Below are 26,976 nucleotides of genomic sequence, written 5' to 3'. Positions count from 1 at the left end.
CTTTTGTTGCAACAAAGTGTAGGCTGCTTTGGTAGAATTTTCATTTGGCGCATATGCCTAGTGGCACAGTTTTAAACATTGCTGTCGCTCGCTTGTTTTTGCTTTTATTGTCATGACAACACAACCGGCTACAATGTGTCAAATATCGATTTAATTCCTTTAAGCGCGGAGTCATATGAAATGTATGATATTTGCGCTTGTAAGATTATAATTGAAATGTAAACTGGCCAATTGCCTAGAAAACAATTTTTTTTCATTTCATTACATTAGGGGTGTCTGTGTTTTTAGATGAAAACAAGACAAAACGTTAACTTCAGTTGCACCGAAGCTATAATACTCTTTGCAAATAAAAAAGTTCCCACGCAAGAACTTGATTTGCAACGATCAGTTTGTATGGCAGCTATATTTTATGTAGGTCAAATCTGAGTAATATGCTCGGAGTATACCATGCCTATGAAAATAATACATGAAAAATTACGTGAAGCTATCTCGTCAAATTAAAAAGTTCTCCATACAAGAACTTAATTGTGATCGACCAGTTTGTATGGCAACTATACGCTATAGGGGTTTAATCTGAAAAATTTGAAATATTTCTTAAAATATTGCGTACAACTTTAATAAAAGTACATCCCTTGTGAAATAATGTTATGCCTTTACTATTCTCCTCATTTCGTTCATTCTAAATTTTTATTGCTTAATTGGCATCAGCAAGCCAGCAAGTGCTTAATTCTTTTAGTCAGCCCAAGATGTCGTACTCGACATATTTATGAGCTTATTAAATATAATTTGTTTCGTATGTTGACATACACATACATACATATGTATATATTTACATTACAAGTGTATAACAGTCTATGTACAAAACTGCTGGGCGAGCAATGAACTCTTGTCATGCAATACTGGCAGATATATCACACACAACAAGTAACAAAATTTATCAATAATTTTGTATTTCAAGTATTCATACTTGGAAGAGAGACACTAATTTTAACAAAACTTAGACTGTCTATAATATTCAATAAACAACATTTTTTGAAACAGAACTTTCTGATCATCTCACGTGGTTTTGCAGATTTTCTCTTTATTTTCTGCAATAATGACACTCTACAACGGGTTTTGCCTTAGCATGTTCTTGTGTTATCTATTGTTTTTATATAATTGTACACATGTATATTTAAGAATATTCTTCCAAAAATTATAAAAAGTTCATCCTGTAAATAGTTTCAGAGATATAAGCGTATTTGTAAAAACTTTTTAATTTAGTGAAATCCAACATTATTTTTCTCGAAACCTTGCTTTCAGAGTCGGTGGGATAAATTTCTCCGAAAAGGCAGCACCGATTGGCTTGAAATTTTCACACGATCTTTTTAGCTATATTTGTTAGGTATTTGTCGAGGTAGTAAAAGCTTTAATAATAATTTAGATATTTGAACATTCTCTCTGAATTTTCAATTTTAAATTAAAAACATAATACACCGCTATTTTGAAAATTCGCCATTTGGACAAAAATCAAATTTTTGACTAGTCCTTTGATCATTTCCTTCCATTCATCTATTATAATAATTATACCCTGAACAGTGTATTTTAAGTTTGTGCTTGTTTAAGTATCTGACCTTTTCTCACCAAAAATCTGCTTATTTGTTGGAACGGCCGATATCGGACCACTATAGCATATAGCTGCCATACAAACTGAACAATCGGAATCAAGTGCTTCTACTGAAATTTTTTTCATTTGATGAGGTATCTCCACGAAATTTGGCATTGGTTAATGTATAAGGCAAAAATGCAATCTTCTAATTATCATCAGCATCTAGTAATGCTGCCATACAAACTGAACGGTAGAAATCAAGTTTTCTCTGTTTGTTTATTTTTTTTGTTTGGGTTTTAGAGTTCAGACAATTTTAAGCAAGAAAGTCTTCCTGCCGATCAGACACCTTTGTTCGGAGATCCTCATAGAAATCGGCTGCGGAATCAAGGGCATACATGCGTATTATTTTTATTTATTTATTAATTAAAATGACAAAAAAAACGCGTTTTTCTAACATGCAGGTGGATAGGAGTTATATCAACAATAATACGAATATTATGGTATTATAATATTATATAAGTATACTACAAAAGTGAAACTCGGCTTTGATATTTTTCAAGTCGAGAATTTTGTTTACTCTCCACTAGATGTATACCCAACCTCTGCCGTATTCGATAAGTATTAAATATGATCGAAAGCAATCGGCAGTGAGTACTAATAATAATAGCATAAAGCTTGAATTTTCCAATAAATTTGTTAACCCTCGCAATTTAATAGAAAGGATTTTAATGAAAAACTCTCGAAGAAGCTAAAAGTAATTAACTTATCTACAGAGAACTTCTGATTTATATGGATATGCGAAGCTTAATTATTTTGAAACAATATTGTTATAATTTATGTAGAAATCTATCTATCACTGTTTCAAAGAGATTTTAGAGAAGAAAATATTTGAAAATAAAAAATAAAGTAACTAAAATTTTCAACTTATTACAAGAATTGACAAACACCTCTATACTGAATCGATTTGCTCATTTCTTAATTTTCTCAGGTTGAAAGAAGAGCCGCTTCTAATACAATTTAACAAATCGATTAATGAATATTGCTCAGTGCCCTTTTGCAGTTGCATTTGCATTGATAAGAGCAAAAATTCCATTTCAATTGGTAATCAAATGAGCGCACAACTACACACACACACACATTGCATACATCACATTCATTCCACTGAATTCAAAGGGCACGCAAACACTTGCACAAAGAGATGCACATGAGAGCACATCGCCCAAAGAGCACATATGAGCATGCATATAAACATGTGTATAGCGGCGCATAGAATGAATATGAAAGGCATTCAAATATAGTAGACTGTTTGAAATTGAAATTTTGCAAACACACAAAGCAAATATTGAATTGCAAAACAGATACGACTAACGATCGATAAAATTATATGAAAACATAAAAAAGATAGTTAAGAAGCTGACTTATAGATGGAAAGCACAAGAGAGCTTAGCAAATAACTGACTGATGGGTGGGTGGATCAATGTGAAGCCAACAGCAGTCAAGATGTGGCAACAACTCCGATGGCAGGCAGACGTAAAAATATTGAACCTTCAACGAAAATGCTGACTCGATGAAAAGGATGAAAGGCAGAATAATGGCTGCCACAACAACAACAAATCTATTTGAAGTGCTGCATAGAAAAGCACAATCGAGCACCAGCGATTCGCCAGCGCCAAGGTTGAGAAATAACTGAAGTGTTGCGGTAAATGTAGAATTTTCGGGTTGCTGCAATACATAAATTTGTGGCAGACCACGGGAATGCTGCAGCAGAAACAGCTGCAACAAAGATAGTGGTATAAATTATTCAGTGGCAGGGAATACAGCGATAAGCGGCAAACATTACGGTTGAGTGGCGTGGAAACAAAGAAATTTCACAATTAGAAGATATCGAGTTGTGATGCGCAATGGTTGACTTGGTTGAAGGGAGTGTGCTTAATCGCTGATATAAAGAATTAAACGAAAGGATGCTTAGTTAAGAACTTTGCACTTTAGAGTTTAATTATCAATGCAAATAAAAATTATTGGAATAAGTAATTATAAAGAACCAAAGCGGTTTGTTTACTAATCATTATATTTTTCGCCTAAAAATATGCAATTTTATGTTCTATTAGTACAACTTTTGTAGTTTAATAAATAAAATAATGCTAATGCGTTATCCTCTACCATTAATTATAATAAAAAAATATATTTATATGTTTATTTTGTCACAACACTCCTTAATTTCCGCAATCTAAACGCTGCGCACGCCCTAATATAGCTTAATTTACACCTGTTAAAGACCGTAGAAATATGCCATAAAGCATGGTATACATTTTGGCGCTTTAAGCGCCCAGACTTGTTCCCCTTCTTCCGCAGAAATTGTGGCAAACACACCCTACAACAACAAAAACTATTTGCTACACACCTTCACAATTTATGAACAAGCGTACGAACCGCACATAACAACAACAGGGGACTATAACTAATATGCTTGCATATATTTAGGGTTAATTGAGCGTGATATATGAATTTGCCGCAGACATAGAAAAGCGCCGAGGCGTAAACCAGGAAACAGGGAACTGGGAATGGAAATAACATAAAGGTTAATGTGAAAAATGGAGGCAGTACAGGTATTTATGTAAAGCAAACCATAAAGTATACAAATAACCAGGTTTTTTATATAAGCTTAAGCGCCTAGATGCGCACAATGATGTAATATATGTAAATGCTTATACGGCTTTTCTGTAGGCATAATATTTTCTGTGGCGTATTTTTAGGTGTGACTAATCTGTTACTTTGCCACTGATTTAATACATTTATTATTAGAGAATTGGCAACGTACTATAAACGACTTGTATACTCTTTAAAATTAGGTGAAGGCATTGAAGGCGATCCCAGCCGAGACTTATAACTAATGTATGGAAAATTGGATTAAGTGTCGGCATGATTATATTTGCGAAATTTTAAAAGACATAATAAAGATTTGTATTAAAATACGTAAAAATGTAGTTTTTTGTCAATCCGGGTCAAATTTGATCATATGGTAAATAAATCGTGTATATTGACTAATATTTTCACCGTAGCACTTTCAACGATCTACAGTTTTTAAAATTTATTTTGAATTTCTATAAGCTTTAAATTGCGTTACTTATTCTACGTTTAAAGTATATTTTTATAAATTTAGTATTAATTAAATTTAGTATGGAATGTCTACGACGCAGGATGTGCTCTCCTCACTGCCATATTTAAAGCTACTAACACACAGCCAAGTAGCACTGTAGCACTTCCCTCCTACTACAGACAAAACAAAAACCATTTTTTTTTCTTTCTTTTCGCACTTTTTCCCCGTTTATCGCCGTTAAGGAGCGTGTAATATTTGTTGTCCTTTTATTAAATTAATCTTATGCGTGCCGTCTGCCACACTTTAGATTTTTATCATACACTTTATATGCCACTTTAGCAGCTTTGTTGTTATTGTTACGCTGTCTGCTGTGTCTGCGTTATCGCTGGATTGCGGCATTGTCGGCGGTTGCTTTAGATTTGATTTTAATACGGTAGCTTTTCATGTATTTTATTATGCTTTCATTTTGTTTAAGCAAATTCTTTTTATACGCTGATACGTTTCATTATTTTTGTATGGCAAAGATATGGAAGTGAGCAATAAATTGTATTGTAGTAAGAGCTCAGCGGTAACTTTGTAAAAAATAAAAAATATTAAAATTGTGAAGCATACTTTAAGGGGTATATGGCTGGTAAATGCATTTCAAGACTTTAGATCTGAAGTTATTTATTTTTTCAGGGGTGATCACACTAGCTTTGTTAATTCGTTAGCCGTTACGCGGTATTTTTTATGTGCATTTTGTTTTTGTTAAATTAATTTACCGAGTAACGAAGTATCAGGGCGAAAAGCTTGATAATTTTTTTGGTTACTTCGTAACATCAAATCAGCTGTTTGTACTGCGTTGAAGCCTAAAAAGTTCATTTAATTCATTGCGAAAAAATATATTTGCTGCTCGCCACAAAATAATTTAGACAAATTTTTCAAAAATACGTATATAATAAAATTTAGTCAACTTTTCCCAAAAAAATATACTACACTACTGAGATAGAGCAAAATGTATGTACATAGTAAAGTGTTTTAATTAAGTATCAACTAAGGAGCTACCAGATTAACATTTTCGGTCTGAATACCTCTACTGTATTATTTTGGAAAATTTTGTTAAATAACGTTTTTTGAGGTTTTTTCGTACAAATCTAAATATTTATTTTGCTTTTATTATCCTTTTCTTTGCTTACTAGCATGTTGATGACGATAACAGTAATAAATAGTACGCCAAAATAGTACACTGGGGAGCAATAGTAAGTGAAACGTTATAAGTAAGGAGTACAAAGGGCCAAATAAAAATTATCGGCTAAGAACTTGACATATTTATATAACAATAAGTCGGGTAGAAGTTTGTAACTAAATTGTTTAGTTGAAGATATGCAAGGTTTGCTTTAACAAATCTTCAACTAACCTGCTTCAATATACATAAAATAGCTTTAGATAAGATTTCATTATACCATTTCTCACCCGCACCTTTCTTTTTCGCAACCCTTTGACTTCATTTCAAATAAATGCCTTAAAAACTCTGATTTTCCAGCCCATAATTGCCAGTTAGTGTGTCACCTTTGTGATCTACAAGCAAATAAATACAACAACAAATACACGCAAGTATTTATGATTAAATTAGCGCTTGAGAAAATTGCCATAGGCAGGCATATGACAACGAAGTACGGCTTTCTTAGAGTCTACAAAGAGTTGTTGGCAGATATTGTCGCCAATGCACAGAAGACACAGTTTACATACATACGAGGTGTGTTTAAAAAGTAAAGGGAATTTTTGTTTTTTGAAAAAAATATTTATTCTTGCATCTACAATACGGTTGTAATAGTTTCCATTCGATATTCTACGCTTATGCCAGCGCTTCTTCCATACGTTGAAACATTTTTCAAACTCAATTTTTGGAATTCATTTAAGCTGCTTCAGCGACTTTCATCTACCTTATAAAATGAGAGCTCTTTAAGGTTCTCTTTATTTTTGAAAATAGGAAAAAGTCACACGGAGCTAGTAATTTTAAAATTACCGTTATTTTCTGAACACTCCTCGTATATACGAATAATTGTAAATTGCACTAATGTGTGTGTGTGGGTGTTTATATACTTCTTGGAAAAATATACCATAAAATGTTTCGTGCTAATTGAAAATCAATAGGCATTTTCTAGCCACTAATAAACACATTGCACTGTGCTAGTTATGATTGGCTTCAGGCAGCAAGAGGCTTGGCAATAAGCGATATATGTATGGCACATAAATCGATAAAAAATTAGGCGAATGGGTGTGTGGATATTATTTAAATTGCGGTTAACTAAAAGCTATTACAATTAATTAAGAAAAGTGGGCTCGTACAGAGACTGCGTTTTTCTTATAAATTATTATAAAAAACTTAAAAAAAATAATTTAAGCAAAAAATTGTTAAAAAAATATGTTTATATGTTTTTTTTTTCTCCACCATATTATGCAATACAATTTATTTATATGCACAAATTAATGAAATGCTACGAGAAGTGATATCCTCAACAAATTCAATATTCCAACAACTTAGACGCTAAAGAATTGTAAATCACATTGCAATCTAATCTTAATTGAAATCACTATGCAAATAAGCACCAGATATTCATTTCTACAATCACAGCACAGTCATAATTATAGCGCTACTTGCTTGAGCAGAGAATATGCGAAATTATGCAAAACTAATAGACATACACACACACACATATACAACTGCAACGCATACACATCACTCGAAGCGTTAAAATAGTTTTGTATAACTCAAATTGATGGCATACCGAGCGAATTCTGCTGTTGTCAGCTTATTTCGCAGGCAGCAGCAGCAAATAATAGCGGTAAGCCAGAAGCTGTTTCATGCAACCAATTTCATGGCAGCAATTTTTGGGGCAAAAAGCACTCAAATTAAATTTGCTTACTTAAGCGCAAAAACCAACTATGAATTTCTGTATGAGTTTACGCAACATTTGCACTTAAAAAGTTGTGCGTTCGCAAGGTCTGCCTGCCATTAATGGTGCAAGTCTCAACTTACTACGCACACAAGTATTTCCCTAAAGTGCTATGTTGTGGCTGATTGGAAGTTTGGTTTAACGGTACATGACTTCACTTGATTTATTTTCGACAAGCAATAAATCACAGACTGTGATCTTTGATAGCAATACACAACACTGGTACGTGTGCGAGCGTAAAAGCAATGTAAGGCAGTTTGTATAAGTATGCATGTAACTTGAGCAATCACGCCTCAAAGTATGCAACAAAGCGTGTGTATGTGGCAAGCCGCATATAAATTACATGCTACAAGTTTTTTTGTTTATTTCTTAAGTTAAGTCTAAAATAATATCGGCACTTAGAGCAACTATACTAGAACAAGACAAAGTAGTTAAAGAACGACTAATCGATTTAATATTATTATTACACCCTGAACAGGTTATGTTAAGTTTGCAACGAAGTTTGTAACAACCAGCAGGAAACGTCCGAGACTCTATAAAATTGATAAATAAATGATCAGCCTGACGACTCTTGCTTAGACAAGATATCTTCACTACATTTGACAAAGATTATTGCCTAAAACAACGTTACAATCTCCAAACATATTGTTTAGTTCAGACCATTATAGCTTATAGCTGCCATTCAAACCGATCAAAATAAAGAAACAGGTAATTTTTCTCGTGTTTATTGCCTCTGGTAAGTTCTGAAAATTTTTAAAAATTTTAATTAAATTCATTAAAGTTGAAATTAGAAATGTTTTTATCCATCCTGACTGAGCTGAAACTAGTTCGATTGTAACTAGACAGTTACCTCTAAAATAGCCGGGTAAATATTTATTTTGATTTTTAAGTGTATGTAGGAAGCTTGTCTGCTTGTTTTAAGTAAACACTTGGAAAAAAAAAGTTGAGTGCCTTATGTATAGCTACATACGTATGTATATGACTCACATATACATTGTACCAATTTGTAATTGTTTTCTTTCTAAATCGTTTTTCGTGTACAAATTTGTGAACGAGTTTTACAAATACAAGCCGCATGAACACGGCAACAACAAAAGCTGCAAAAATGCATTTTAACTGCAATTTGTAGTGGACAAATTTCGCCGGAAAGCAAACGAGGCACGCTCGTTAGAGAAACATGCAAATTGTTGTTACAGAGAGTATACATACAATATTTGCATCTAAAGAAACAAAAATTTATTTGAGATGGAAATTTTTCGTCGCTTAAAAAAGGAATTATTTCGAAATATAAAGAAATGTACGTATATTCCAATTTTACAAGTATAAGAAAATTAATGTCTTTTTCCAAAATTAAGTCAAAATATATTTTTAAATAAAAAACAAAATTACACCGTATTTGGGACATAAAAATATTATTTTACTCAAACTCCTTGAAATAAATTTTTTTTTTTTGTAAGAGATAAAAAAAAAATCAAAAACTTGGTTATTTGAATTTTAGGCATTTTTGAGGTTATGTGAAAAAAAGTGTCAACAAAAAAGTTTCTAGATATTTTTATTGCCAACAACTTTGCTAGCTAACTTTTTTCTATAGAACTTATACATTTGCAGGAAATAAAAATGAAACTGTTTCTGATCCCGAAAAATTCAAATCACTGCCCTTGCCTTCCTTTTCCCAACCACGTTAAATAATTTTCCTTTAATTTTCGTTATTTTATCTTTCTTTTCCAACGCTTCTATGATATTTTTTTTTTGCCTTCAAAAATTATCGAACTTGGTCTCTTATCATTTACGGTTCAATAAATGAAGATTGAAATTTGATCACGCAGAAAAACGGCAAAAATTACTAATATAGTGAAAGTTGATTATTTTTATGAATAAGTAATGTTTTCTAAATAGTCATACCTTTAAACTGAAATAAGATGTCTTAGAATAAAACATGGAAAACTTTCGTTAGTTATGATTTCAAAATTGTAATTTATTTGCAGTTGAGCTTTCACTTAGCACTTTCGTCTAAGCTTTCGCTGAGCTTTTTCAACAGCATTGACAAAGAAGAGCTACGCGTTATCTCTTATAGCTGATAGATGATAAAACAATGTTTTTGAAAGTATATAAGTATATAAGTAAAGTATTACAAAATATCATTAAACATTTGTATAACCTATACTAAGCTATGTGGTTAATGGTCTGTGAGGGCTATGTGGGTATAAATATGAACTTTCCTTTATATTTTGAATTTTACGACTCTTTTGTTAAAGTGTTCCACTTGCATCGCTTTTGGCTTTGACTCTTTTGCCTTTAACCTTAAAAAGTATATAATTTAGTGTGATCAACTGTGTTTTTCTATTTACTGTTACTTTTTATCTATGGTATTTCGCTTAGAGGTTTTTTTGTGAGTGTATTGTTAAAATTGCAACGCTTGCAACAAAAGCATACTTTTTACACACCTGAGACAGAATAACTTTTTAATACAAAAAGTGGAAACGGAAACTGGTGGACATAGCAGGAAACAGCGTCAGTTGGCATTAAAAAATAAAGCTTTCGCAGTTAAAGTGATAACGTGTGTACTAGAGCACTCATATTCAATTTTTTTAAACAACCTTCGAATACGAATATCATTGTAAAAACTCCTGTGTGTCGCTTTGAATAACTTTATTTTACATAACAAAGTATGCGCTGTTATCTAATATAATATTGATTCTCTTTTCCACGCTTCTCTGCGGCTAAAACCAATATAAAGCCAATATTAAACGCTCATAAGCAATTTATACGCACATATTTAAAGTACAGTTAATCCCATTAAATCTGCCTTAAATAAGTAGCTTATGCGCTAATATACTATACTTGTGATATGTATATATATATATATTTGAAGTCACAGTTATTTCAATGGTAGCGCATAAAAATTTAAGTTTAATCTGTGACTTAACGCGTATCTACTTAGCCATTACGCATTAAGCCGCTTTTATTGTCATATTTTTTATGTATATATTAAGCTATATTATGCGAGTGTAATAATTCTGTGTTTTGGTGCCACAAAGTGCTTAATAAATACTTAAGTGAAAATCCGGCATTGAAATATATATTTGTATATAAATATATGACTACACATATATTACAACTGTTGAATGGCTCCATACATCTTCAGAGCGCTAAAGTTAGTTCGCATTACAATCCACCAGCCTAACACACACACACACATAAAATTATGCCTCTCAAATCTCCCAAACTGACCGCCTGCCAGTCACAGTGCACTGTGTAGGTCAATAAATTACGCACGAACAATGGCCGACTATTTTATTCCCATTAAATTTTGTGGCCTTTTTGGTTGAACGATTTCCATGAATAAACGAGTGAGTGAATTTTGCGCGTCGTTCGTGGCGAAAACATAGGAGAAGCAACTTCAAGTGAACAAAAGCGTCAAAGGACATTAAAGATATGTGCAAAAATACACACAAACACACACACTTGTACATATATGACTGGTCCTGAAGTGTGTTGTAAATCTCTAAGGCTGCCACAGGACGTGTACATGTGTTTGTGGAGCGTGCTGTAGGTGTGATGGTGTGTAGAAGCTGTAATAAAAGTAATGGATTTTCATGAGTTTAAGTTCAAGGGTGGTCAGATGAGCAAAATGCCGTTTTTACTGTTAGTTGACTATGCATGACGTCATCAATGGGTTTGGAAGGGTGTTTATGTGTATGCATCTGTATAAATAGCGTAAAAATATTGCCAAATTGAATGTGTTAGGGAAATCAAGATAAGTGAAACGAGTAAGGGTATGAGGTCTTAAAAAGTATGGCGAAAAAAATATGTGAAAATAGCATTATGGGATGTACAAAGGGTCTAATAAAGAGTGTTGGAATAACAAGTAGAGCAGCATTAATTGAATGTTTCACCACTTGAACTTAAAATTTGGTAACTATAGGAATATAGGTGCAATGAGCCACATTTTATTTATGATAAATATTATATAGGTATATATGATATTACATGTGTAAATGTTATCCAGAAAAGATTTTCTTAAAAATTTCAGTTTAGGATCAGAAACATTTCTTATAACATTTTTTCAAAGTGCAATATATTACACACAGTGCTAATATAAATTTTTTTAGTAAATATAAAATATCTTAAGATTAATGAAAACTGTGCGTTGGCAACTCTAAGTCCAATAAAATTTTGTTATTTATACATTTTTTGAAAGTATATTCGATACAATCCTGAATTTGATTATTTTTGGTCATTAAAAAATATGTCAAGATTAATGAAAACTGGGCGTTGGCAACTCTAAGCCAAAGAAAAATCTGTTATTTAAGGTTTTTGCAAGTGTATTAAATGCAGTTTAATTTCTTTGGTCAATATAAAATAAGTCAAAATTAATAAAAACTGTGCGTTGGCAACTTTGTGTCAAATCAACTATTGTTATTTATAAATCTTTTGAAACTATAGCCAAAATAATCCTAAATTAAAATTTTTTGGTCAATATAAAATGTGTCAAGATTATTGAAAACTGGGTGTTGGCAACTCTGAGTCAATAAAATTGCGTTTTTTATAAATATTTTCAAAGTAAATTCCATATAATCATATAATTATTTTAGGTGAATAAAAAAAATGTCAACACTAATAATAACTGTAAGTTGGCAACCTTAAATCAAATAAAATTGTGTTTTTTCTTTCAATTTTTTCAAAGCATATTCCATACAGTCCTACATTTTATTATTTTTGGTCAATAAAAAATATGTCAAGAATTATGATAACTGTGAGTTGGCAACTCTAAGTCAAATAAGTATTTGTTGTTTTAAAAACTTTTTCAAAGCATATCTTAAAAGCTTAAATATTATTATTTTTGATCAGCAAAAAATGGGTCAAGATCAATGATAACTCTAAGTTGGCAACTCAATGTCATATCAAAATTTTTTTTATTTTTAATATGTGGGGATGGATATGTAATCCTTGCTATATGTAGAGGTTTTAAATATCTCAAATGCGTCATAAACGTAATTGTGTAGAGAATTTACTAATAAAATCAATCAAGAATATTCTGATAGGCATAGGACTGGTGTATATTTTATTTTTCATACATATATATATATATGTAAGCAAACAGCAATTAAAATGTAAGTCATAAAACTTCCTTAAACATTTGGTCATAATTTTTTCCACTAAAACCTAACACGCTTCTCATGTCAAAACAATAAAAAATTCACATCACTTAATTGCTTGGAAGACTCAATTTACTGACTTCCTTTCTTTGCATATGAAATTCGTCTTTTTGCTCTCCATTGTAAGCACACAAATAAAATAATCATTAAAATCGCATGACTATGATGTGTAATTTATGGCGGCGATCATGCAAGGGTCACTTCTATTTCCAAAATTTGGTATTTGAACCAATTGAGCATAACTTGTATGTTATACACACAAACGAGGAAATCTATGTATATTTTTCGTTGATTATGGGGGTGTCTTTTTGTTGAATATTATGCCGTTTTAAGGCGGTATGATGAAAGGAGCGCTATGCATGACAAAAATGGACAAAGCTATCAAATAAAAAGTACGTTTCTTCAATTTCGCTGGGTCATTAAAATTTTATGTTGTTTAACATATTAGTTAAGTGGCAATAAATAGGTTTTTTATAGGTTTCAACATTACCTACTACTACGTGAAATTCAACTAAGTGAAATTCAAATTTTTAGTTTTGCTAGCGAAATTAATGTTAATTGCAGGCTTAAGGATTACAAACATTTTTTATTTAATAATGGAGGAAGAGGAAGAAAAATATTGTGTTTATGAAATATTAAATTAGAGCAAGAAAAAACCTTAACTTCGGTTGCATTAAAGCTACAATACCTATCACAACTTGATTTTTATCGGTAATTTGTATAACAGCTATATGCTATAGTGGTCCGATCTGATTTTTTAGGATTTCTAGCAGAATATACCGCTGCCATCAGCAGTAATTCTTTACAAGTTTCCGAAAGATATCTTGTCAAATAAAAAACTTTTTCCATACAAGGTGTGGACTTTGACTGATCAGTTTGTATGGCTGCTATATGCTATGGTCGGCGAAACTTACACATGAGTAACTGTATATATATATGTAAAATTTAATTTGGCATACATTATTTTTAGCTGTCCTTAACATAACCTTAAGCTAAAGATATCTAGCGCTCTGCTATGAGGTTTCAACTATTTCTATATATTTTTCAACCGACATCCACACAGAAATGTGCATAAAAATTTCATCAGCCACCCTAAGTGCCAATTTTCATTTAACCCACAGTGTGCAGCATACTAACTGTTTGCAAATAGCTGTTGAACGCCAAAAAATATGCAAAGAATTTCGTGCAGCTCAGCGAAGGCAAGACACGACGTTTGTGAGAGGGGCAAGCAATTTCCGAAAGAGAAAGGGACAATATAGCTCACCTACACCACACGATACACGGCAGCCCAACTAAGCGAAAAATTTTAATTAAAAATTACGCTCGTGCCTTACAGCAACTTACTTTAAAAGCTTCGTAAATTGCGACTGCGACGCAGCTGCTAAAGCGATTGCTCGCCTCCTTAGACACAACTTAACAACTTTCCTCTTCATTAGCTGGCATTAACTAGCATTATAGTAAAGTACACAAGATTATATGTAGCCTGGAAGTGGGTAAGATTGTAAAGCAGCCACACGCATATAAACTAGCAATGACTAACAGAAAAAAATAAACAAGTAACAACTACAACTAAGAAAAAAATACAAAGCAAAATACTTGATGTGCCACGGAGCAAAATTATTGCTGAACTTTACTTATTTTTACACAAATATTGTGGAGTCAAGTTGTGTTGTGAACTTAAATTATACAACACCGGAAAATAAAAACAATAATAATAAAAACAAAAACAAAAGTGGCAATTAAAGTTCATTAAAGTGCAGTGAACCTGCGAGGTAGTGAAGACCTAATGCAGAAGCGCCAAGGAAGGACATGTGCTGGCTTTAATAATGCTCGGAAAGAGAAAGCGAATGAAATGTAGAATCTGGCAGAACTAGCAAATACACACATGTATTATATATATCTACTACATCGTAGTACAGCAACTTTTACTTTACAACTATAGTAAATTGGCATTGTATGTATGTTTATGCATATTATATATGTATATGTGCTATTCATCCTCACAAAACAAAGTACAGGCGATCACCTGCTGCGCGGCTCCACCGTTGTCTCACTTCTTTGCTTATACAGCTGACTAGATATACATATAAATATGTATGTATACAAGTATACAAGCATATAGTCAGCCAAATCGCACTTAATTTAGCTACCCCGCAAGCCATTCGGCTAAGGTGTCTATAAAGAGGCGCTGCAGCAGGGTTCAAAACATTAACGTAAAAACACTGTCTGATTGCCAGGTGGAGTTCATTGAGTAGCGTTTGGGTGTATGTATATATATATATATAGCAGCTGACAATTTCGCTATTAAAGCTTGGAAAAAGGAGCACGGTTTTTGCTTGGTAAACGTGTAGGATTAGCCATGAATGAATTGGCGGCACACTTTGTAGAGCTGATTTACATCACATACACATTGTATACAAGGAAAAAAGGCATATATGCTATGTACTGTTACTTTTCAATATGCTTGAGTTTTGTATAAAATATTTATAGCAAGTTACGGCAAGATACATTGGAAAGGAACACGACAAGCTTTTTGAGGCATTTTGGGTGTTAAGAAAATGTTTGTTGTTATGAGAAAATATTTACAACGTAGATATACTAATATACATACTTTTAAATAAACATCTAAGTATGTAAATTATTTACAAGAAAATTTTATGAAATATTTTTTCAGAAGGAAATAATTTTATTTTAAGAACGTTGAATAATTAAAATTTTACTTTCCAAACTTCTTTGAAGATACAAATTTACAAATATGACAACCTTTAGGAAAAGGTTAGAAATATTTTTATTACAAAGTTTTCATCAATAAACACAATTTTCATAAAGCAATGTTATCAGTAGCTGGATTAACCGTAAAACTTTTGGAAGTGGAAAAAATTTTTAATATCTATTATATTATTTAATATTATACATTAGACATCTGATTATTGGTGTATAACTAATATTTGCATTTATACCATATTATCACGCTTAGATGCTTTAGAACAATACTGTTTAAGTTAGATGCGTCTTTAAATATAATATTGTGTGTGTAGCAACCATCAAAAGGTCAGATCCATTTTAATATTTGATGATAATGAAATTTAAAGTAAACAAAACGAGAAAAAGGCCTGTCTGAACAGAACCTAATCAGTAAAAGTATATATATTATTTAATACACCGAATTCGAAGTTAAAGGACTAGTTGGTTTATTATAGCAGTATTCAAAGTCACTTGACGCATCATAATACCCCAAAATACTTTTTGTACCTCTCAGCTTTGGTAGCAACTTTCAGAAAATCGCTTGTTGCATCTAAAAAATTCTATATTTTTTCAACGCAACCTTAAAGCGCACAAAATATCACTACAACTTTCATTTTCACATCAACTACCCATTCGCATTGTTAGCCAAAATTGCAATTCTCAAACTCGCTCGTTCTTTACTCAAATATAACCTATATGAGCCAGCCAATAATCCTTTCCAAGCACGCCTGTTGCAACAATTCACATGCCAATCGTTAGAGAATTTGCTGACTTATTTGTAACTAGCCTCGCTCATATAAAGAACTCACACACTGTGTGCTAAAAGTGCACATACGTATAAGTGAATATGTCAGCTTTACGCTTTAAGCGGTTAAGTGATTTTGTTGCAACAGCTGCGGCCAATACAAAAATAATAACAAACAATGCTATCTTTTTATTTCGCCACATACATTTATTTGTCATTTGTAGTCTCCAAATATGTATTGTAGAGGGTGTACAATTGTTGCTGTGAGTATAGGTATTGGTATAATGTAATTTATTTACGTTTTCCTTTTTCCGGTTTTCGGTAAGGAGTACATACTTGTACATATGTATGTGATTTGGGGGTTCTTCATATATGTGTAGATAATATGTGCGCTTTAGTTATTAGTATTAGCGTGTCTGCATGGCAGCGGCTATATATTTCTTAGTCGAAAGCAATAAACTAATTTGACAGACAGTGGCCCCATACAAAAAATTTCGAAAAAAAAAATTATACAAAAAAAAACCAACAAAAAAAAAGTAATAATAATAGAGTAAACGTTAACTTCGGCTGCATCGAAGCTATAATACCCTTCACAGGTGCTTTTCTTATAGCATAAAAGGTTATGAAAAGATTTTTATCATGATTTTAATCGGTTAGTTTGAATGGCAACTATAAGCTGTAAAATATAGACAATTATTTTTGGTGTTTTAGAATTATCTTAGAACAAAATACATGTCAAGATCTTTTCAAATAAAAAAGTTTTCCATAAATGGACTTGATTTTGATTGGTCAGTTTGTATGACAGCTATTTGCTATAGTGGGCCGATATTGGCGTTTCCTACAAATGAGCAGCTTCTTGGAGAAAAAAGGACGTATTCCAAATTTCAGATCGCTATCTCAAAAACCGACTAGTGACTAGTTCGCGACAGACGATCAGACAGACGGACAAGTCAAAATCACGCTGTTCATTTATATATGGTATATACTTTATAGGATGGCCGATGTTTATTTCATGGCAAACTTATTACACTCTGTGTAGGGTATAAAGAGAAAAAGAAAAAAGGCTACTTAGCAGCAGCAACATGACTCACAAGTTCGCATTTGCAGTCGCCGTTTTGTTTGCCTTACTTCATATATTTTTTCGTTTGCTTGCCTTCGCTGCAATTCTTTTGGCGATTTTTCCAAATATTTCGCTTACTTTGGTACATTTGACTCTTTTTTCTTCTTCTCTTCTTTTACATTTATTTGCAGTTATATCCGTGCCATCGTCAGGGGAACTGTCAAAGATTTATTATCCTTGCAAGCAAAATTTCCGTTACTTCCACGTTTTTTTCTTTGGTGTACTTTATTCCTCTTATATTTCATTTCCTTGCTTTGGCTTAGTTTTCTGCAGTCTTTGTTTAACGCACTGTTGCTTACAGTTCGCTGAGTATCAAAAATTTATAAGTGCACACACTCATAGATATTTACATGTCTACATATAGAATTTTACGGTGCACACTTTTCGTGGCATTTTTGAATTTCAGATATTTATGCATTTATATATATATTGGTATATATGTATATATATATATATATTTTTTTTTTTTTTGAAAAGTACGAATTTGGTTTTTGCAGTGGCGAAAGCAATAAAAGGCCATGCTCCTTTGCACACTCAACACTCGTGCAAAAATGCTTGAACTCTCGACTCGAAAGTCTTGAATATTTTATAAATGCAGAAAAGTGTTTCTAAATGCGTAAGTTACAGTAAATACATACATATAAACACAATTGTATATACATGCTAATCTAAATAGCATGCAACATAGGAATGTGGTCGAAAACTAACTTAAGTTTAAAACGAGTAGTATGCATAGTAACTTTTGAAAAATATTCTCATACGCACATATGTATACTTAGGTATCTGTCTTCATCAATCTATGATAACGAAATGTATCTTCGACTATCCAAATATGTATTTGTTTTTATATACTACATATGTTTGTATACATAGAGTGGCTGCATTTCTTACGAGCAATTCCACCTGCCGTCGGCTCTACCCGCAAAACTCCTCTATATTTTCACCTTTTTTCCGTAATCCTTTACCCTTGCTATCGGACCAGGGTTGAATGGCTCCCCTTTACTCTAATTCCTATATTTACCCATATCTTTACATACACACACACATACACACTCACACATTACTCCCGCTTTTTTCACCTTTTATTTATTTAAGCTTTTTAGTTTTTTTCCTTCACTGCTATTTTTTGTTTACTTAGCCGCTGCAGATGTAAGTCGGGTGTGTGGGTCCGTCCCATATATGTACATACACGGTACATTTGAATTCGTGAAACTTACATGCAAAGCATTTTCACATGCCCATTTGTTTACATTTTCACATTTTTCTGGCTTTAATATGCTATAGTTGTGCACACCAATGTAGATATGTAGTTGTGTATGCACCTACTCGCCGTTATCTATCCCCCAACATCGGCTTGCTTTTATTTGAGTGCCTAAATTCATGTAAAATGCCATGCTTTATTGTTCCACTCCTTGTTGTAGTCGTTGTTGTTGTTGTTATTTATGTTGTTGTCGTGTTTGTCGTTGTCCTTGCGTGTCATTAACCTTTTCGAAATGCATTCGAATTGTCATTTGTGTCACATGAAGCATCACCGGAATGCAAATTCAGCCAAAGTAAAACATTTGTCCGCTTACATGAAGCACTCTCAACAAAGTACGTAAACAAAATGAAGTGTGCTTTCAGGCGTCAATGGATTTTTTTTATATATTGCACTTGGAAACGGTTACAAGTGGTGGGGTTTTTGAAGGTTTTACAACACTTTGCGGAATTAAGTATTTATAGAAAGAGAATTTAAAATGGGAGATGTTACTGCTATAAATACCAAAAAGGGTATTGTATATTGGAAGTCATCATTATTGATTGACCCCGAGCATATTATATTAAGTTTGTCACGAAGTTTGTAACACTCAGAATGAAATGTCGGAGACTCTTTAATATACTTTAAATATAAATGAACAGCGTGACGAACTGAGTCGATTTGTCTATATTCTATATTCGTTAGTCTGTTGCCTGTCCGTCTCTCCGTATACGAGTATACGCGAACTAGTCCCTTAGTTTTTGAGATATTATGCCGACTGAACACGTGATTTTCCTTCCAAGAAGCTGTTTATTTGCCGGAACTGCCGATGTCGGTTCACTATAACATATAGCTACTATACAAATTGACCGGTCCAAACCGAATTCTTGTATGGAACACCTTTTATTTGACAAGATATCATCACGAAATTTGGTATGGATTATTCAAGACAATGTTATAACCTCTAAACAAATTGTTCGGATTGGAGCATATAGTTGCCATATAAGCTGACCTATGAAAATCTATATAAAGATCTTTTTTACCCTTATATGTTGTAACAAATGCACCTGTTAAGGGTATTATAGCTTCGGTGAGCTGAAGTTAACGTTTTTTCTTCTCATTTTAAATTATTATAGAATTGTATTACTCGCAGTTCGACGGATTTTTGTTTCTTGTGAGTTAATAAACTTCAATCAAGCCAGATCAGAGGAATTTCACGTTGATAAAGATTTTGTATCAAAGCTTTTTGTGTCAAAGCTTTCATTTTTAGTGCTTAACAATTCTATCAAAAGTCTAAAGTTTTAGTAAAGGAAAATCTTTGACAACTCTATACATATTACCTAAACCAATACCTACTTTATACCTGATATGAAGTCTCAGTTTTCAAAACCAGTTAACAGCATATCATAAAGATATGGCTCCCTAAGGTATGCTAATTTTTCAATGATTGAAACCACTTTTAGATTTCAGATTAACATAATTTAAAGACGAGAAGAACAATTATTCCAAGAGATATAGTATAACCTACTATATTAATGTATAAACTACTAAAAAATGTAAATAAAAATCTTTAAATAAATATTTTGACTGAACCACTTGTATGTATCAAATATCAATATAATCAAGACAAATGGAATAATGGTTTAAGTTAGAGGAATGGGATTGAACAAAATATTTATATAGAAAAAACTGATTTCTTTGTTTACCTTTGTTACAGCGTGGCTCAGCAGATAGCTCAATAATCCAAGCTTAGTTTTTCATCCAAAAAATATAGAAATTTTGGCAACATTTTCCAGTGTAACACAACAATATGATCACTTTAAGTTAAAAAGAGGCATAAAAATGCCAAACAAAAAAATGCTCACACTAGTAAAACTGCAGCAATATTAAACTTGAGTATCACAGTGCAGTGAAAAAGGCAAGGTGGGAGCAAAAAGTAGTGGCACAAGAGGGAAAAATACAGCTATGACTGCCGCGTTATTTGCAATCAAATATTTTGCCACAAGCACAGAGGCGCGTACACTATTTTGGTTTTAAGCACAACACAGAATATTTGCGGTAGACTTAATGGCACTCGTATAACGGCGTGTAACGGCAAAACCAGCGCTTACACTCAAGTTAAGTGGCGGACAAAACGTGCCGAAATTTTTAATTTATATACATACATATACACACACACACACATAAGTATACATATATATGTATTATTGTTTGAATCCTGACAGCCGCAACAGAATAACGCAAGGATACCGGAAGTGAAATAGCGTAGGGTGTGGCACTATCGTTTTGAGAATACTTTTATTTCAAACTTTTAGTATTATTGCTATATTTTGACATTTTTCGATTGCAATATATTTTTACTGAATTTTTATGTTATACTCTTTACACTTTGCCACCACTCCACTACATACTTAATTATACACAACAGACACGCTATTATTCTTCAGCCTTGTGCGAGAACCGCTCGTATTTTTCGCGTCCAACCGCATCCACCGAAAGTCAAAATATGTTTCCTACTTTAGTTTTCGTCGGCGACGCGTTTGTAGCTGTTGCAAGTAAACCAGCTGGTTATTATTCGATGAAGGCGCAGCGTAAATAATAAATGGTAATGGTAATGTGAGAGCGTGATGTGTTTTCGAAGTACGAATTTTAAGAGTAGAGTTTGTGTGTGAAGAGCAAAAGTAGCGATGGTGAAGTTCTACTGAACGTCGTGTAGAAAGCTGACACAGAGTTGAATTGTGAGATTGATAGAAAGCTTTTGGTGTATAAAATATGCGGTGGGTTTATTCACGGCGCTTGTGTTATTTATTGTTTATAAATAAAATCAAATGTTTGGCGGGTTTCCAATAAGTATTTGTTTGGAAATCAGTGATATGAAAAGTGTGTTTAATGAAAATTTGTATAATTCCATAGAATTTAACTTAATTTCAGAGATTAAATTTTTAAAGCTTTTTCGAACTTCTGTGTATATTAAAGGTGATTTAATGGTGAAATTTAGCATAGCCAAATATAAATGTGCAAAATATCAACTTCCAACCTGTAGAATCGATTTTCGAACTTCACAACAGCTGTCGAAAAGGTAAAGGCTGTCAGAAAATTATCCTGCGTAATGACATATCAGAAAAGAAAATTTAAATGCAAATTGACTACGTTTGTCGGTATTTTGACCAAATTGGACTAAGTTTGAATTTTTGGTAGTCATACTGAGCGAATATTAAATTTCTTGACTTTATTTCGAATAAAAATTCTAACCTTAAAAAGTAGTAAATTTTTGTACTTTAATTGAAATTGAAGTCTCGAAATGGATAAAATTACAGAATTTGTTATTTAAATTCTTAATATTTTTAGAAACTTCGTAAAATCATTTCCATTAATTTTTCATATTTATAAAAAGCATTTAGATATTCTGGGGAAGGTATATTAAATTTTCCACGAAGTTTGTAACACCCAGAAGTAATCGTCGGAGACGCGATAAAATATATAATATGTAGATAGTGTTTGAGATATCGATCTGAAATTTTGCAAACATCTTTTTCTCTCCAAGAAGCTATTCATTTTTCGGAAATGGCGTTATCAATCTCCGAGGGAATTGTTTGTGAACGATCAAAATCATGCCATTGTATAAAAGCTTTTTTTATTTTAAGAGATATCTGCCTGAAATTTGGCTCGACTAATTACTTAAGGCAACGGTTCAATCTCCGAAAAAATTGTTCAAATCGGACCACTATTATATATAGTCGCCATAGAATCCGCCAATCTTTTCTATTTCTGAAGGGTATTCAAGCTTCGGTGTAACTGAGGTTAACGTTTTTTCGTGTTTTTATATATAATTATGTATGTATGTATTATTACATAAATATATCTATATTCCACTGTTAAATAGTTTTCTAGCTCACGCATACCTACAATCATTCCACAGTTGTTAAAATGCAATTTTCAAATCTAAGTGACAGTTGACAGCAACAAATGTCAAAGTAAGAAAATCCTATCCCATGGCAAGCACATACATTAAACTGTATGCGAGTAGCAAAAACCGCCGCAGGACAACGAATACAAATATTCGCACTTATATGAGATAGTATATGTGTTATATACATACATGGCTGCCGGAAATGTCAAAGCAAATAGTACAAAATGCCAGAGAGAGTGTGTATCGAGAGAGCGTCTAATATTTTCGAAGTTCCCAGCAGAATATGCAACAATTGCTTTTCGAAAAGTTGCAAAAGAGCATTTAGCTTAGTTAGCGCAAAACACACTGTACTCTTAGAGTATCATAAAATTTACGTTCATTCATAAAATTTGCATTGCAAACAGCAGTTTACTAAGCTCTTGCAAAACTGCTAGTTGTTGTGTGTTCATATATTTTTTATTTAAATATTTTTGTTTTTAATATTATTGAACAAGGGTGTGCAGGTTCGGCAGCAATAATTTATTTATTTTATTTCGAAATATTTTCCGTTTTGTTTGTGTTTTAATTGTCGATGTGCAAACTTGTCTTGGCAACCCACACAGCTGTTGATTGCTCGCTGCCGCTGCTGTTGCTGCCTACTTTGTGAATGAAAGCGAATTTTGCTTTTGGCGAGCATTACTGCAGTGCAACTAAAGCGTAGTATTTTTTCAATATTTTATTGTCGCCACAGACTGTTGGTTACCGCTGTTGGCGTACGAAACTTGTTTACTTGCTGTTTTGTTTTTGTTACTGCTACATGTAGTACTCACATGGGCGCGTAGTCGACACATGGATAGATAGTTCGTAGACGGAAAGAATGTTTTTGGCCTACGTTGAGCTGTTCGTAAATTGGCGGAAGAGGCGTTAAAGTGGAAAAGTCGCGCGTGCGCATGCGCAGTGCAGTGTGGCAAACTACGAGTATCTGGCAGTTAGATTATTATTGACTGTGGCTTGCAACTAGCCAGCAGGCGATATGCAATTATGCAATCGAATGGTCTGCGAATTTAACAATTTTTAAAGGCATACAGGTGTGTGGTGCAGCAGATGACAGATGACAGATGACAGCTCTGGTGGGCATTTTGCCGGCTCAATAGATTAAGTATAAATTTGTGTGTCGGCGCAGGATCTTAATGGTATATTGTTAGACATTTTGTTTTTGTATTGATAAAAATATTAATCGATTATTTTTAGACATATATAAAAGGTATGAAGTTTTTAGATAATTTTCGAACAAATTAATCATACCAGTTGCGCTGACTTTCATAGCTTATATACATGACCTTTCCGTCCAGAGAGGTTTTATAGTCAATGCTGAATATTTTCTTCAGCATTTTTATATAGAAAATGGAATTTTTAACTTAAATTGTATCGAAACTAAAGGAGGTCTATAACTTTCTCCTATTCGCATTATACATACAATAAAAATTGTTCAATGGTTTCTATGCGGGCAATTACGAAAATTGGCATAGTTTCTCTAACAATCGACGATTTTGCAAAGGAAATGTGCAACTGCTTTGAAGACACATGAGTATAGTCAGCGTGTAGATATATGCATTTGCAGCTAAAATGTTTTAGTACATACCCTCTAGGAAATTTTCAGTTTTGAGTTTTAACTCTATCTGCATGTGTAAAATTAACAATTTATTCAATTTTTTTTGTTAGCTACGACTGTTGACAAGGTGGGTTTACGAATATGGTATTACGTCGAAAATGTCCAAAAATGCTGATGGCAGTGAAGACCATCCGAGCCGAGCCTTATAACAATATATATATATCGAGGCTTGCCAACTGCAGTTTTCTTTATTGGCTTGGCACCTTAGTAGGTATTAGTAGTTACTATGGCTTGTACATACCCACATACTACTAATGTGCATATATGCTTGTAATTATATAAGCTCTAGGCATAAATGCTGTAGCACATGCCATGCTCTATTGGCAACCAAGAGTTAATACCTTCAATTGGCAACTGCTCGTATACATAAATTTATAAACATATCTGTGTGTGTGTGGATGAACTTGTAGATTATTAAAAAAGAAAATTTTTGGAAAAAAATAATTCTTTTTAACACTCACTTTTAAAGGAAATTTCGAGTTAAAATTTTTTAAACAAAAAAAAATTTCTTTTGGTTTAAACTATTAACATTTATATAAAAATTACCGAATTTAACGGCTTTTAAATCAAAATTTATTTTAACGCTTAAGGAAAGTATGTTGTCTTTTTTTTTTAAAACTCCAATAATGACCACAAAAACTTTATTTGAGTTGATAACTTTTAATTGGCCAGAAAGAGGACTCTCCACAGCTTCTAGAACCCTTATCTAAATTTTTTTACGAAATAAAAATTTTAGCTCGAAATTTACTTTGAAAGTGAGTGGGCCGCTATATGTTAAAAAAATTTGTTTTTTCCAAAAATTTTCTTTTTTTATAATCTACAATATTTACGCTCAGGCTAAGCAAAAATAAAACAATTTTTTTTTCGCTCCACCCTTATATACTTGTATATAACCATAGTAGATAGAAGCACGTATCAATCGAATAATTGTGAGTAAATATCTGCATGCAAATTCATATATACCAACACATCCCTATCAATGCTGACTTGTGGCAGCTGCCGCACAACTAGACACAAGTTGGCTTAAGTGGGCGGATGGTGGTAACAAAAATTATAAGGTTGCTAGAAATTAACGATTATTATGATTGCTCCTAGACGTTGCACTGAATTTCTCAATTGGATTTTATGCAAGAAATGCTGGGAAAATATACAATTTTTAGTTACGACAAAAGTGAGGCGAGGGAGAACTTGGAAGTAAGTGGAATTGGCGTGTAGTGTGTATCAGAGCATGAGCTTTCACGTGTATGGTAATCTTAATAAGATGTTGTTATATAATTTTGTATGATTTTACGTAAGCAAATATGTATATATGTTTATGCATAGCTATCATTATCCTTGAAATATCCACTACGTCATTGTCAGCAATGGAAGCTTACACAATGACAGATGACAATGAAATATAACAATGGCAATGATACTCGATTCAGTGATTTAATTTCACTACCGCTTTTGTTTTGCTACTTTTTTCATAATATTTTTTGTGACTTCGTTTCATTCTCTTGTAACATTATTTCTATTGTTAGATAAAATACAATATATGTCTGAGTACGTTGAGACTTGTGGCTTTCGATTTCAATTTACTGAATCAGTAATAAAATTATTCTATATAAGTTTCTAAAGGTTTGATGAATTTGAAAAATGGTAGCTTAAATATAACTGTGTCATAATAATTGAGTATAATAAGGAATAAACATTTTTTATTTAATATACATAAAACGAACTTGAAGAAATCATGTTAAAATTATACCAATTTTAGCAATAATTAAAAAGAAAAAAAAATAGAAAAAATTAATAATATATTTTTATATTAAAATGTATTCTCTCAAATTTTCTGTCCATGTGGGGTCCAAATGTGCAGCACAAAAGCAATTTAGGTAGCATTGGATCCCTCCATACTTCATCTAAGTTTTTCTGTAGTGTTTTAATTTTATTAACTGAAAAAAGTCGGTCTGTAAAAGATTTCAAATATCAACTTTGAATCTGTAAATAAAAACTCATATCATCTCATCATCAACTTACTACCTTCTAATCAAAACCGAATTCTACTCTTTAAATGTGTTGAATTTTTCTCTTAAACTCAACACTGTTATCCACCTTGGCATTACAGCGCTATCTGTGGTAGAAGTGCATGTAAAAGCTTTAAACTTTATTTTTTAATATTTTCCCGACAGAGGTCGCATATGAACTACAGTGAAGGTGAACTCTTTTTCTGAAATCTTTATTTGTAAATCATCGTAATATATTACTTCTTTAAATTTTTTTTTATAGATATCAAAAATTATGTAAACTTTATTTATAAATATTAGTAAGAATTTTGTTCATGTTGATAAAAAAAATTATATAGATTTTTTTGTTTTCAAGTTATTTTGCTATTTTTTAAAAATCTTTATTTTTGAAGAATAATTTAAATTTTTTGTGTTACCTGTTGCTAAAGAAAACCATTTTTTTTTTTAGAAAGAAACACTTTTTTTGCTCTTCGCTTCGTATTAACCCAATTACCCAAATAATCCTTATTATATTATTAAATTATGAGCTTATCACTTTTCATTAACACTCAAATCAAAACAATCTGGGTGACTACTATATATATATGAATAGGGACGCAATAACTCCTTCCAAAAGGTTTCCCTTAAGTAGCATTTATGACATTTAAACATTTTTTTAGGACTTTTCTCTCTTGTCAAGTCATGTCATTTCTATTATTAAACTTTTCCATCCCCCCTCACAATATCTTTTACTCTTTGGACTCTCGAGTTGCCTTGTCTTGTTTGCTTTACGGATTTAGGTT

General features: G+C 32.3%; 1 protein-coding gene across 9 annotated transcripts in view; it reads right to left on the bottom strand.

Moving 5' to 3' along the window:
• sick (sickie) overlaps positions 1-26,976 on the bottom strand; it is a 417,791-nt gene that overhangs the window by 102,911 nt on the left and 287,904 nt on the right. The window contains exon 1 of one of the 9 annotated variants that reach the window (XM_070107210.1): positions 20,334-21,141. The exons of the other annotated variants lie outside the window; for them this stretch is intronic. The gene's annotated coding sequence lies outside the window, so the exon portion shown is untranslated. Of the gene's footprint in view, positions 1-20,333; positions 21,142-26,976 lie in introns of those variants that run through there. 9 annotated transcript variants of the gene reach the window in all.

The sequence above is a fragment of the Bactrocera oleae genome, chromosome 3 (genome assembly GCF_042242935.1).
Source record: "Bactrocera oleae isolate idBacOlea1 chromosome 3, idBacOlea1, whole genome shotgun sequence".
Lineage (NCBI taxonomy): Eukaryota > Metazoa > Arthropoda > Insecta > Diptera > Tephritidae > Bactrocera > Bactrocera oleae.
Note: the sequence above shows the minus strand (reverse complement) of the source record. Positions and strands in the feature narration are given on the sequence as shown.